This window comes from Amblyomma americanum, chromosome 11, assembly GCF_052857255.1.
Source record: "Amblyomma americanum isolate KBUSLIRL-KWMA chromosome 11, ASM5285725v1, whole genome shotgun sequence".
Lineage (NCBI taxonomy): Eukaryota > Metazoa > Arthropoda > Arachnida > Ixodida > Ixodidae > Amblyomma > Amblyomma americanum.
In genome coordinates this window covers 127,583,667-127,596,495 of record NC_135507.1, presented here as the reverse complement: position 1 = coordinate 127,596,495, position 12,829 = coordinate 127,583,667, and positions in this window count along the sequence as shown.

Below are 12,829 nucleotides of genomic sequence, written 5' to 3'. Positions count from 1 at the left end.
GTATAAAAGCCAATTGAAAAAATAAAATGGTGGGCACGGTAGACGCGATGGTGTCCTAAGGGCGCAACGAGCACAGAGGGATGATAAAATCCCCGCGCGAGCTGATTTATTGATGAATAAAGTTTTAATAAAAATATGATGGTGCCCAAAATAAAAAAAAAAGTAAACACACACACACGGAAAAAAGAAAAAAGAAAAAAAAATGAAAAGATGAGAATGAAGGAACAAAGCAGATGACAGGAACTCGGGCAGCAGAAAGTGTGTCGGGATGATCTGAAAAAGGAAGGAAAGAAGATACACAAGAAAAAAGAGAAAAGTTCACACAAAATCTGCCCCGACAGGACAGAGAATGAAAAAGACAAAAAATCTGAAATGCAAACACATTCACTCAAAAGAAAAACAGCAAAGCACACAAAAACACACATACTAGAAAACACTTTCAAACATACCTAAAAAAAAAACATCAACAATAAAATAAGAAAATGAGATAAAAAAAAATAAAGAAAGATACAGAAAGAAAACACATTCACACACCCTCCAAAAAAAAAATACCATTAAAACAGGCACGTGGCCCCCGAAGGGGCGGACACGAAAATGTCCACCTCATGTGGCCAGAAGGGCCCCTCCGAGAAGCCACGAAACCCCAGCAGAAAGCGCACCGCATAGATGCACAGCACAAAAAGAACAGTGCACACAGGCACTGATGTGCACTGCATAACAGTACTCAAAAGAAAGAATAGAAAGGAAAGAAAAAAAACAAACTAAGCGAGGGCGCCTCTCAGACGCGCCCTCGATAAAGTGAGGCACAAAAATTGTTTAATAATATAAAAAACAGTGCACACAGTCACTGATGTGCACTGGAGAACAGTAATCAAAAAGTTAGAATAGAAAGAAAAAGAGAAAAGGAAAAAAAAAATTATTGTCTACCTCGAACATAGTTCGGTAGAGCCTGGCTAACTGTGGCCACGATTTGCAATAGCAGGGCACAGGATCGGCGGTCCTCTAACCAACCACGCCAGTGGGACATTGTAGGTTGGTTGTCCCGAGGTGGTGAGGGCAATCGTGCCACTAACGTGCGTGTCAGAGGACAATCAGTCAAATAATGTGGGACGTCCCCTACAGGGGCACCGCAAGGGCATTGAGAAGATGCCGCAAGACCAAATCTATGTAGATAAGCAGGGAAGCGACCGTGGCCAGTAATAAGTGTCACGAGGGGACGCGGTGGTGGAAAAGAATCGGGCAGGGATAGGGCATCCGGAACCCAAGTAAATATGCCAGTCCCCTCGTGATTCTCTCTCCACCACACTGCCCACTTTGATCTTACCACCTCGTAGAAAATATGGCGAATACTCGCGCGCGAGCGAAACACTTGTCGCACACGAGGGGAGCGACTGGCTCGCGAAGCCACAATGTCTGCTAATTCATTTCCCAATACACCAGCGTGCGCTGGGACATGAAACAGAGCAAGCGGCCTGCGCTCCGCCACCGACGTCAGTGCGACCTTAATTCGGTCGATTTCCAATACTGTTGTTTTTAAAACAGCAAGGGCCGAAAGTAAAGACAAAGAATCTGTATAAAAATGCACCGGCACCGTTCCCGGAAGGGAACGGACATACTGCACCGCCTCCTCAAACGCCACAACCTCTGGCCAGTATGGACCCGACGCACCTTCAACCCGAAAACGGCCGACCGCCCGGAGGCGGCCACGCGGGTCGAACGCCACAAAAGCGGCGCCCGCAGCTACGGAGGTGTAAGCACCATCAGTATAAACGTGGTACGCCGGCGACAACGCCAAAGCCGCCGCCGCCCCCACGTCCAAACGACGGTGCTTGAAAGCCACAACCTCCGATGGATGCCGTGTGGAGATGTCGAACGGCTGCTGAACCTCGACAGCGCGAAACGTCCTCGTCCCAAAAGCGACGTCGCGCCCACGGGAAAAGAGGTCGAATTCCGCGTTTAATCTATCGAGTTCGATCGCTAAAGGCGGGGCGTGCAGAAGGATCTGCAACGCCCGCGTACTCGTTGTGGAATAAGCCCCCGCCAACACCAAAAGCGGGGACCGCTGCACAGACACAAGGCGGGCGCAAAGACCCGAATGGGGACGCTCAGTCCACCAGACGGGCGAAGCGTACGCAAGCGTGGGGAGCACGACCTGGCGGTAAAGCACCCTCAGACGGGCAGGCGGCGGCGTGCCGCTAATCCGCAAGAAAGTCGCCAGGCGGGCGGAGAGCGTCTCAGCACGCTCCTTGAGCCTCTCTGCATGGGGAATGAAAGAAAGGGTGCGGTCGAAGACGACGCCCAACACCTTGACAGTGGACCTGAAAGGCAGGCGAACACCGTCAAGGCGGACTGCTGGCATTGTGTTTCCCATTCCCCTCCTAGGAGGAGAAAAAAGAACGCACACCGTCTTCTCTCGCGAGATGGTGATACGCGCACCCCTCGCCCATGCAGCGACTCGGCCGAGAGCATCATCCGCCAAACGCTCGAGCTCCTTCCTATTGGAACCAGGCACAAGAACGACGACGTCGTCCGCATACGCCTGGAGCGACACACCCTCCGGCATAGGCACCGCCAAAAGGCCACGCGCTACAACATTCCACAACAGGGGAGACAGCGGGGATCCCTGCGGACTGCCCAAGGTGGGACGCGCAACCGCGTCGCCCGCAAAAGAGCGGTACACCACCTCACGGTCAGATAGAAACGACCGGAGCAGCGCGCAGAGATTTCTCGGACACCCCCAGTCACCGAGCGAACTCAGGACCAGCGGATGCCAAACGCTGTCAAAAGCTCCCTGAAAATCAATGGAAATTAGCAGCACGTGCAGGCCGGCGTCCCTGCATTCGCGCAATTTAGAGACGAGAACGTGCAGGGCCTGAACTGCCCCCCGTCCTCTCGTGAAACCGAATTGTGCCTCGTGGTGCAGTCCGCAACGGGCAAGAAAATGATAAATGCGATTAAAGAGCAACCGCTCGAGGATCTTCCCCACGGCAGAATTAATTACAATTGGCCTATAAGACGCCGCCGCCTCGGGCGGTCTTCCGGGCTTGAGGAGGAAAATGATTCTCCCCCTCCGCCAAAATCGGGGAAAGTGGCCAAGGCGCAGTGCACTGTTATAGAGAAATAAGAAAAAATTTGGAAAACAGGCCCACAGTGCACGGAGCGCGCGAGGGCCGATCTGATCCAGACCCGATGCCGTCCCCATCCGGACGAGGGAGATCGCCATCTCGACCTCGCCAAACGAGAACGGCACATCGTCAGGACCTCCCAAATCGGGCCGAGCAGCCACGGCGCGCACCGCCACATGCGCAGGCGTGTCCTCGTCGGTGGCATCGCAGGACACTTGCTCGTCCAAAAGTACCCTGGCAGACTCCAACACGGATTCCGTCAAGGTGCCATCCTGTCTCAAAACGGGAGGCAAGATGGGCGGCCCGCGAAGACGGCCAAAAGCCCGCTGAAAGGGCCGGCCGTACAAGTTGTGAAGTGTCGCCTCTCTCGCAAGATCCCGCGCCGCCGCCTCTCGCGCCGCCGCAACGCGATTCCGAAAATCTGCCAGAGCCGCACTAAAAATCACGCGGTTAACAGCGCGGACAAAGGGATGACGCGCCCGCTGGTACCGGCGGCGCAGAGCACGAACGCGCTTTCGCTCTAACTGCAATTCTGGCGTCCACCACTGAACCGCACCGCGTGCGGACTGGTGGGGACGAAGCGCCGATGAATGGCGCCTGCGCATCTGATCGTAAAGTGCGTGAAAGCGGTCCACCACAAGGTCTAAAGCGCGCGGCGAACGAAAATCGGCGCCAAGAACAGCGGAAAAGAAACGGGAACCTTGCAGAGAAGCGACGACACGAGAGAGACCCCGACCCGTCAAAACTCGCTCTCGAGGCGCATCCCCCAACCCCACACGGACCTCTATGTGTTGGTGTTCGGAAAACGTCTCGGTGGTTGCAACAGTCCAACTAAAGGCACCGAGCGCTAAAGCTGGACTGGCCAGTGTAACATCTATCCAGCTGTCCGTATACTTTGTAGTGTAGGTGGGTGGGGAGGCAGGGTCGTTAAGGACTAGGAGGTCGTTTGCAGTGGCAAAGCGCAACAGCTCGCCGCCCCTCGCGTCGCACATCCCCGGACCCCAAACTTCGTGTTTCGCGTTGAAATCTCCAGCCACCACAGCCGGTGTGTTGGGCGCGAGCAAGAAAACATGCGAGATATCGGCTAAAACAGGGGCCATGGGGGAGTGCGGCGGCGCATAAATGCTGACCAAAAGAAAAGAGCCGGACGAAGCTGTGCAACTAAGTGCCACTACGCGAGAGGAGACATAGATCGGGAAAAGATCGAAGCGGGGACGGCGAGACAAAACCGCACAGCGCGGACCGTCGGAAGCGGCAAAGCACGCCCATTCGCGGGGAACAGAAGCAATGCTGCCGTCCCTGACATAGGGATCTGAAAGGATGGCAAAATCAAATCCTCCCTCCTCTAATCGGGCAACAAGGGCACCATTTGCGCGCCTGCAGTGATCGAGGTTGGCTTGTATGAAAGAGAACGAGAAATGGCTAGCCATTATTAAAAGAAAAACGAGTAAAAAGCGAAAAAACCGAATGAAAAAACAAAAAGTAAATAGGACACTGCAGGCGCACAAAGGAGGCGCAAACTGTATGCAAAAAGGTCAAAAAAAAAAGAAAAGGCAACAGGGCCGAAAAGCAATGAAGGAGGGAAGCGACGTGGCGAGGAGAAGAAAATAATAACAGAATAAAAGGAGCGGCGGGCGGGAAGACAGCGCGCAAAACGAGCATAAGAACGTGTAGGTAGACAGCGCACAAAAAGAGCAAAAAATGCGACAGGATAGAACAGCGAGGAACGCAGAATACAAAAGAAAGGGTCCAAAGGAGGTACAAACGGGAAGAAAATAAGACAATATAAGGAAAGGCGAGTGAAGGAAAAATAATAACTGAATAAAAGGAAAGGGCGGGGAGCTAGCGCACAAAAGGAGCATAGAGATGCGACAGGGTAGAACAGCAGGGAAAGCGAAATAAAAAGGAAAGATTAAATGACTACGAAAAACAGGCGAACTTGGAAATAGCGCAGTTTGGCAAAAGAAAACAGTGAACACCCTACCGAAAAGGAAAAAGGAAACGCATGAAAAAACAAAGACAGGCACGACTGCTGGGCAGAAAAGCCCAGCAAGGAAGTGTGAAAAGAAAAAAGAAAAAAGGTGCGCCGCTCCCCACCCGAGCGCAGAGCAAGAAAAAAGGCTAAGTGCCATAATCAGTTCTGGCACGCAACCTCGCCACGCGCTCCCTCAAAATGGGACAACTAGCCGCACCCGCAGGATGCGGGTCACCTTCACGGCCGACCCTCCTACATTCCGCACAGGCAACGGCCGCGTCCCCCGCACGAACCGAACAGGTCGCGGCGACGTGATCGGCGGCACACTTTGTGCACACTGCGCGATCGGGGTTGGCAGATAATGGACAACCGCGACGCGAATGTCCGTAGGTCGCACAGAAGGTGCACATGGGGACGTGTAAGTCCTCGGCAACAGAGGCCGAGGACCATCCAATCACCACCTGACCTTTAGCCATGACACGCCGGAAAGTGGGAGGGTCTAAAGAAATGATGTGCGTTTTGGCACCGTCCCTCTGCCGAAATGTGTGCCGACGGCGCGCAGTGCGAGGATCGATTTGAAGGGCGGGATTTTTCGCGGCCATTTGCTCGAGAACCGCGTCATCTGGAACATCCGGGTCAACTCCATAAACCCGGATCTGCGGTTTGCGCCGCTCCGCGACCCTAATCGACATGACCGCTCGCGTCGTCTCGTTTTGTTGGACTGCGGCACGCAAATTATCTACAGTCTGACGATCTCGAGCCAGAACCGTTACTCCCGCATTCGTCTGGCGCAAAGTGACGGGGCCGATACCCGCGTCCTCAGGAACAATGTTAGCCTTAAGAGTCGCAATGAGGTCACGAGGCGAGACGTTCGCCTCGGGCGCGGAGGAAAGGAAAGCGACGTGAGGTGTGGGGACTTGCCGCTGGGGAGATGGAGACGCCGCAGGAGGTGACGCAACAGTGTCCCGGGAGGAAGAGCCACGCAGGACGTCCGCAAACGTGTGAGGCCGCGAAGCCTCCGCAGGAACCGGACGCACGAGGGGCGAGGCAGGCACCGGAAGGCGCGCCTCCGCAGCAAACGCCCGAGCCCTGGCGTCCGAACACTCCCTCCGTTCAGCCGACCACATCGCCCGAAGGACCTCGGCGCGTCCGCGGGCGTCCGAGGCCAGGGCGCGGTAGTCCGCACATCGAAGCACCAGCTCCCCAAAGAGCTGGGAAATATGGGTGCGGGCCTGGACAGGTATCTTATTCTTGTCCAGGTTCAAGAAGCTCGTGAGGCGCTCCTGTAGACGCGTCACCGCCTCGAAGTCGGGGAGGACCGAGAACGCCAGGTCCAAGCGAGCCGCGGCGTCCTCAGAGGCAGCCCCGGCAGCAGGCGAAACAGCGGGCGGGGGCCGCGGCGCCTCGCAGGCCAGACCTGAAACGAGCGACGCCGGGAGTGGGCCCGCAGACAAGCCCGGGGCTCGAGGTCGTGGGGAGCCCGGGGCAGCCCCCGAAGGCGACGCCGCCGCCTCAGCAGAAGGGCCGGAGACTGATCGAGACGCAGCAGGAAGCTGCGCGGCCGCAACCTGGTCCGGTAACGCCGCCAAAAGAGCGTCCCCGGTCTCGGAGAAAGGTGACCTTGAGGAGTCGGTCGCAACGCCCGGGTCGATGGTCACGTCCGGGGAGAGGCGATGAACCACCTCCTGAGGTGAATTCGCCCGAGGGGGCGACGCAGAAGGAGGAGAGCGCGAAGCGCTCATGGCATTGGCAGCAACCGAGGCGAACCCCGACCACCACCGGAACAATGCGAGGAAAAACGCAGGGCCCGCAAGGGCAAGGCCCCAGAGCGCGAGCCAAAGTCCGGGCTCCGCGCAAAGCGATGAAAAAAAAAAACGCCGGCGTCCCAAGAAAAGGGAGCCGGCGCGGTCGAAAACCGCGGTGAGCCGAAGCGCTAAACGCCCACCTGCAGGCCCCGCAGCAGAAGGCTGGCGCAGGAAATCAGGCCGCGGACCAGGGCAGGAACCGCGGCGGTAGGCAGTCGGGCCCGGAACAAAGTCCCGGACCACGAAAGAGACGACCGCAGGTAGCACCGCAGCGAAAACCGGGGCCGCAGAAGGCGCCGCGAAAGCTCGCAGAGAGCCCAAGGCCGCAGCAGAGCGCCGAGGACCGAGAGAGGGACTTCTTTCTCCTCTTCACAGCCGGCGCAGGCAGGAGCGGCAGCCAAGGGCCGCGCAGGGCAAAAAGCGGCAGAACCGCAAAAAGCGGCGAAAAAACCACAAGCGGGCAGCCAGGACCGCAATGAAGAGGCCCGAGAAGACAGCCCCGGGCGTCGAGGGGCCCTGCAGGCCCCGCAGCAGAAAGCCGGCGCAGGAAACCAGGCCGCGAACCAGGGCAGGAACCGCGGCGGCAGGCAGTCGGGCCCGGAACAAAGTCCCGGACCACGAAAGAGACGACCGCAGGTAGCGCCGCAAGGAAAACCGGAGCCGCAGGAGGCACCCCGAAAGCTCTCAGAGAGCCCAAGGCCGCAGGAGAGCGCCGAGGACCGAGAGAGGGACTTCTTTCTCCTCTTCACAGCCGGCGCAGGCAGGAGCGGCAGCCAAGGGCCGCGCAGGGCAAAAAGCGGCAGAACCGCAAAAAGCGGCGAAAAAACCGCAAGCGGGCAGCAAGCGGGCAATGAGGAGGCCCGAGAAGGCAGCCCCAGGCGTCGAGGGGCCCCGCCCTCGGGGCGCAAACACAGAGAGCCGGCCTAGCGGAGAGCGCGAGCCAATTCGAATGCCAAGCTGCAGGAGCTCGGCAGCGCACGTCCGCTCAGTTCGCGCACTTGGCGCTAGAAGCGTGGACAACACAATGGTCCGCTTTCAGCTCCACCGAGTAAGTGAAGAAACGATGAGAGTAGTGGTATTTCACTGACGGCCACGAGGACCCCGCCGAAGCGAGGCCGTATCCCGCGACCTCCCACTTATGCTACACCTCTCATGTCTCTTCACAGAGTCAGACTAGAGTCAAGCTCAACAGGGTCTTCTTTCCACGCTGCTTTAGCCAAGCCCGTTCCCTTGACTGTGGTTTCGCTAGATAGTAGATAGGGACAGCGTAGATTGAGGCCCTAGATTGGGACTCTCCCGCACCACTAATGTATCGCGGGTGATGAATATGCCAATCAAAAAATTTAAAATAAACGGTCTAGTACCAAAACATGTTTTTTTTAAATGATGAAAGAAGGAAAGAAGGAAGGGAAGAGTCGAGGGAGAAAAGAGGAAAAGGAAGTAGATACCATCATCGCCCCCCCCCCCCCCCAGCCAAGGGAACGGGCCAGCCAGACCAGCGGCGTTTATTTTTTCTTTTTTTTACTTCTTTTTTTTTTCAACAATACTTGCTGCACTGCACTGATATACACTAAACTTGGGTGGCTTGTCTTGTCTTGTCTTCAAACTGCCTCCTGTGTCTTCCTCTTCTTCACTGCGCTTGTCAGCCATGGTTTGCGCCACACGACAGTCACAACACTCCGTGTCTTATAGTTGAGATTATACTACACCCGTAGGCACCTCACCCACTGCACTGCACACTGCACACCACACTCCAGTTCTTTGTCACTCCGTGTCCTCTTCTGGCACTCACAAACTCACAACTAAACATCACTTCCTTGTTCGTTGCTGCGCCGCACCGACGACTCCAGCTGCTTCAACCCATTAATCCCTGTAATCCCTGATGTCGTTTGTACCCACTTCACTTGTATATTGATGTGACGCATCACTAATTGTCTACTTTTTATTCAAATTTTATATTACTTTCAATACATTCGATTCGCTACACTTGCTCTGCCATACCGGTTCTTCAAAATTTTGGCCACCGATCTTCAGTACGTTTATTGCCTTTATAACCTAATGCGAGCCTCCCCCCGTGAGTGCGCGGTAGGGGCGGGCAACTAGTGCCCACCTGGTCTGGTCTTGGGGGCGCCCACACACATCTCACCGTGAAAAGGCACGCCTTACAGTTGTCACTTTTCTGTGCTAAATGTTTTTCCTTTATAATTGTAATTCGTACGAATTTTCTAGTATTATTTGTACCATGTTATTAAGTATGTCATAGCTCTCCGATTGTTTGATTATCTCTAGTTTCCTAATTGTTAAATTAGGTCCCACTATTTTGGTCAGTTGTTCTCTTTCTTTCTTTGTCACTGGACATTTTTCTAGATAATGATCAAATTTTATGGCGTTTTCTCCACACATACATTTCAGTGAGTTTGAGATACTGAATCTGTAGAAATAAAAGGGAAATCTGCCGTGAGAAGAGATTGCCTGTGATGTATAATGATTGGTTGGGAAGTGTTGGGGTAAGGATTTTACACTTCTACTCCACTCAAATGTGCTACTGTTTTTTTCCCTCCTGATTCCACATTTCGTTCCACTTATCATACATCGCGTTTACCAACTGCTTCTTGATATATTGTTTCGATATTGGAATTTTAATCTTTTCTCCTTTCATTGCAGCATCCTTAGCCAAAGCATCTGCTGTTTCATTTCCTCTATGTCCACTGTGCCCTTTGATATACGTTAAAGTGATATTCTGATTTTGCAATTTACTGAGCTCTAGTTTAATCTCCTGAATTGCTGAGTTTCTACTGTTTGGATTTTTGATTGCCTTCTGTGCTGAAAGACTATCCGTGAGAATTTGGCTTTTGCTTATGTTATCTTTCTTCACATATTCTATGGCCTTCTTTATTGCCACAACTTCCGCATCAAAATTGTTGGCGTACTGAGGAAGTTTGAATTGTTTTACTTCCACTTGTGTCCCTTTCGCATCAAACACCACAAAGGCTGCACCTATTTTGTCCTATATTTGCGACCCATCTGTGTATATTTTCTGATCAGCTTCTGAATTGATATCTTCAGTGTAATCATACTCTAGTTTCTCTGCAGGATGATACACCCATAGATCGAACTTATTTGCTATATCTTTGTCTGCAAAAATCTGATCGTTAATCTGGTATGTTTTTATTCCTTGCATTATTTCATATATTTCTTTTTCGAATTGAATTTTTAATTGTACTGGGGGTAGGTTCGCTAATGCATTAAGTGTTACATTTGCTGTAGTTCTGTACGCCTTAGTTATAAGAAATAAAGGAATGCGCTGTATTGACTTCAGTTTCCGATTTATTGCCACCTTATTACTATACCAACCGGGGCTCCATACACTATCATTCTTTCTATTCCTAACGTGTATAACTTCTTTAAGTGTTGTCCTTTCATTCCTTTGTTTGCTCTTGAAAATTTACCTAAATTGGCCGTTAAAAGTTGAACCTTCTCTTTCACATATTTTAAATGTGGCAAGAGCGACATTATGTTATCAAATATTATTCCTAATAATTTTAGTTCATTTGTAATTCTTAATTTTTCGTTATTTATTTTAATTATCGGAGGGTGGCTCCCATAGTTTTTCTTAATAAGCATAACCTTGGACTTTTCAGGGTTAAACTCTAGATTCACTTTCTTTCCCCATGCTGCTATAATATCAAGAGTTGCGTTCGCCAATTGTTCTGCTTGCTGGCGAGATTTAAACTTAATTGCCAATATTACGTCGTCTGCAAAAGCCTGAATATGTGCCTCTCCTGGTAGCTTCAAATCAAAAATCTCTGAAATCATTATATTCCAATAAAGTGGGCTTAGTGGAGATCCTTGTGGAGAGCCTGTTGATAAATTTTTTGTGATACAGGTTCCATGATCTTCATATATAATTTTCCTCTGAGTCAATATTGAATTTGTTATTCTCACTAAATTGGAGTGCCATTTAAGTTGCTGCAGTTTCTCTACAATTATTTACGTTGTATTGAATTAAAAGCGTTTTTAATATCCAAAGATATTATTACAGTTCCTAGCTTATCTATTGATGCCTGTTCGATTCTTTTCTTTAACACTAATAATGAGTAGATAGGGACAGAGTAGATTGAGGCCCTAGATTGGGACTCTCCCGCACCACTAATATATCGCGGGTGATGAATATGCCAATCAAAAAAATTAAAATAAACGGTCTAGTACCAAAACATGTTTTTTTTTAATAATGAAAGAAGGAAAGACGGAAGAAAAGAGTCGAGGGAGAAAAGAGGAAAAAGGAAGTAGATACCATCATCGGCCCCCCCAGCCAAGGGAACGGGCCAGCCAGACCAGCGGCGTTTATTATTTCTTTTTTTTTTCTTTTTTTTAACAATACATGCTGCACTGCACTGATATACACTAAACTTGGGTGGCTTGTCTTGTCTTGTCTTCAAACTGCCTCCTGTGTCTTCCTCTTCTTCACTGCGCTTGTCAGCCATGGTTTGCGCCTCATGACACCTCACAACTCTCCGTGTCTTAGTTGAGATTATACTACACCCGTAGGCACCTCACCCACTGCACTGCACACTGCACACCACACTCCAGTTCTTTGTCACTCCGTGTCCTCTTCTGGCACTCACAAACTCACAACCAAACATCACTTCCTTGTTCGTTGCTGCGCCGCACCGACGACTCCAGCTGCTTCAACCCATTAATCCCTGTAATCCCTGATGTCGTTTGTACCCACCTCACTTGTATATTGATGTGACGCATCACTAATTCTCTACTTTTTATTCAAATTTTATATTACTTTCAATACATTCGATTCGCTACATTTGCTCTGCCATACCGGTTTTTCAAAATTTTGGCCACCGATCTTCAGTACGTTTATTGCCTTTATAACCTAATGCGAGCCTCCCCCCGTGAGTGCGCAGTAGGGGCGGGCAACTAGTGCCCACCTGGTCTGGTCTTGGGGGCCCCCACACACATATCACCGTGAAAAGGCACGCCTTACAGTTGTCACTTTTCTCTGCTAAAAGTTTTTCCTTTATAATTGTAATTCGTACGACTTTTCTAGTATTATTTGTACCATGTTATTAAGTATGTCATAGCTCTCCGATTGTTTGATTATCTCTAGTTTCCTAATTGTTAAATTAGGTCCCAATATTTTGGTCAGTTGTTCTCTTTCTTTCTTTGTCACTGGACATTTTTCTAGATAATGATCAAATTTTATGGCGTTTTCTCCACACATACATTTCAGTGAGTTTGAGATACTGAATCTGTAGAAATAAAAGGGAAATCTGCCGTGAGAAGAGATTGCCTGTGATGTATAATGATTGGTTGGGAAGTGTTGGGGTAAGAATTTTACACTTCTAATCCACTAAAAAGCTACTGTTTTTTCCCTCCTGATTCCACATTTCGTTCCACTTATCATACATCGCGTTTACCAACTGCTTCTTGATATATTGTTTCGATATTGGAATTTTCATCTTTTCTCCTTTCATTGCAGCATCCTTAGCCAAAGCATCTGCTGTTTCATTTCCTCTATGTCCACTGCGCCCTTTGATATACGTTAATGTGATATTATGATTTTGCAATTTACTGAGCTCTAGTTTGTTCTCCTGAATTGCTGAGTTTCTACTGTTTGGATTTTTGATTGCCTTCAGTGCTGAATGGATTTTTGATTGCCTTCAGTGCTGAAAGATTATCCGTGAGAATTTGGCTTTTGCTTATGTTATCTTTCTTCACATATTCTATGGCCTTCTTTGTTGCCACAACTTCCGCATCAAAATTGTTGGCGTACTGAGGAAGTTTGAATTGTTTTACTTCCACTTGTGTACCTTTCGCATCAAACACCACAAAGGCTGCACCTATTTGGTCCTCTATTTGCGACCCATCTGTGTATATTTTCTGATCAGCTTCTGAATTGATATCTTCAG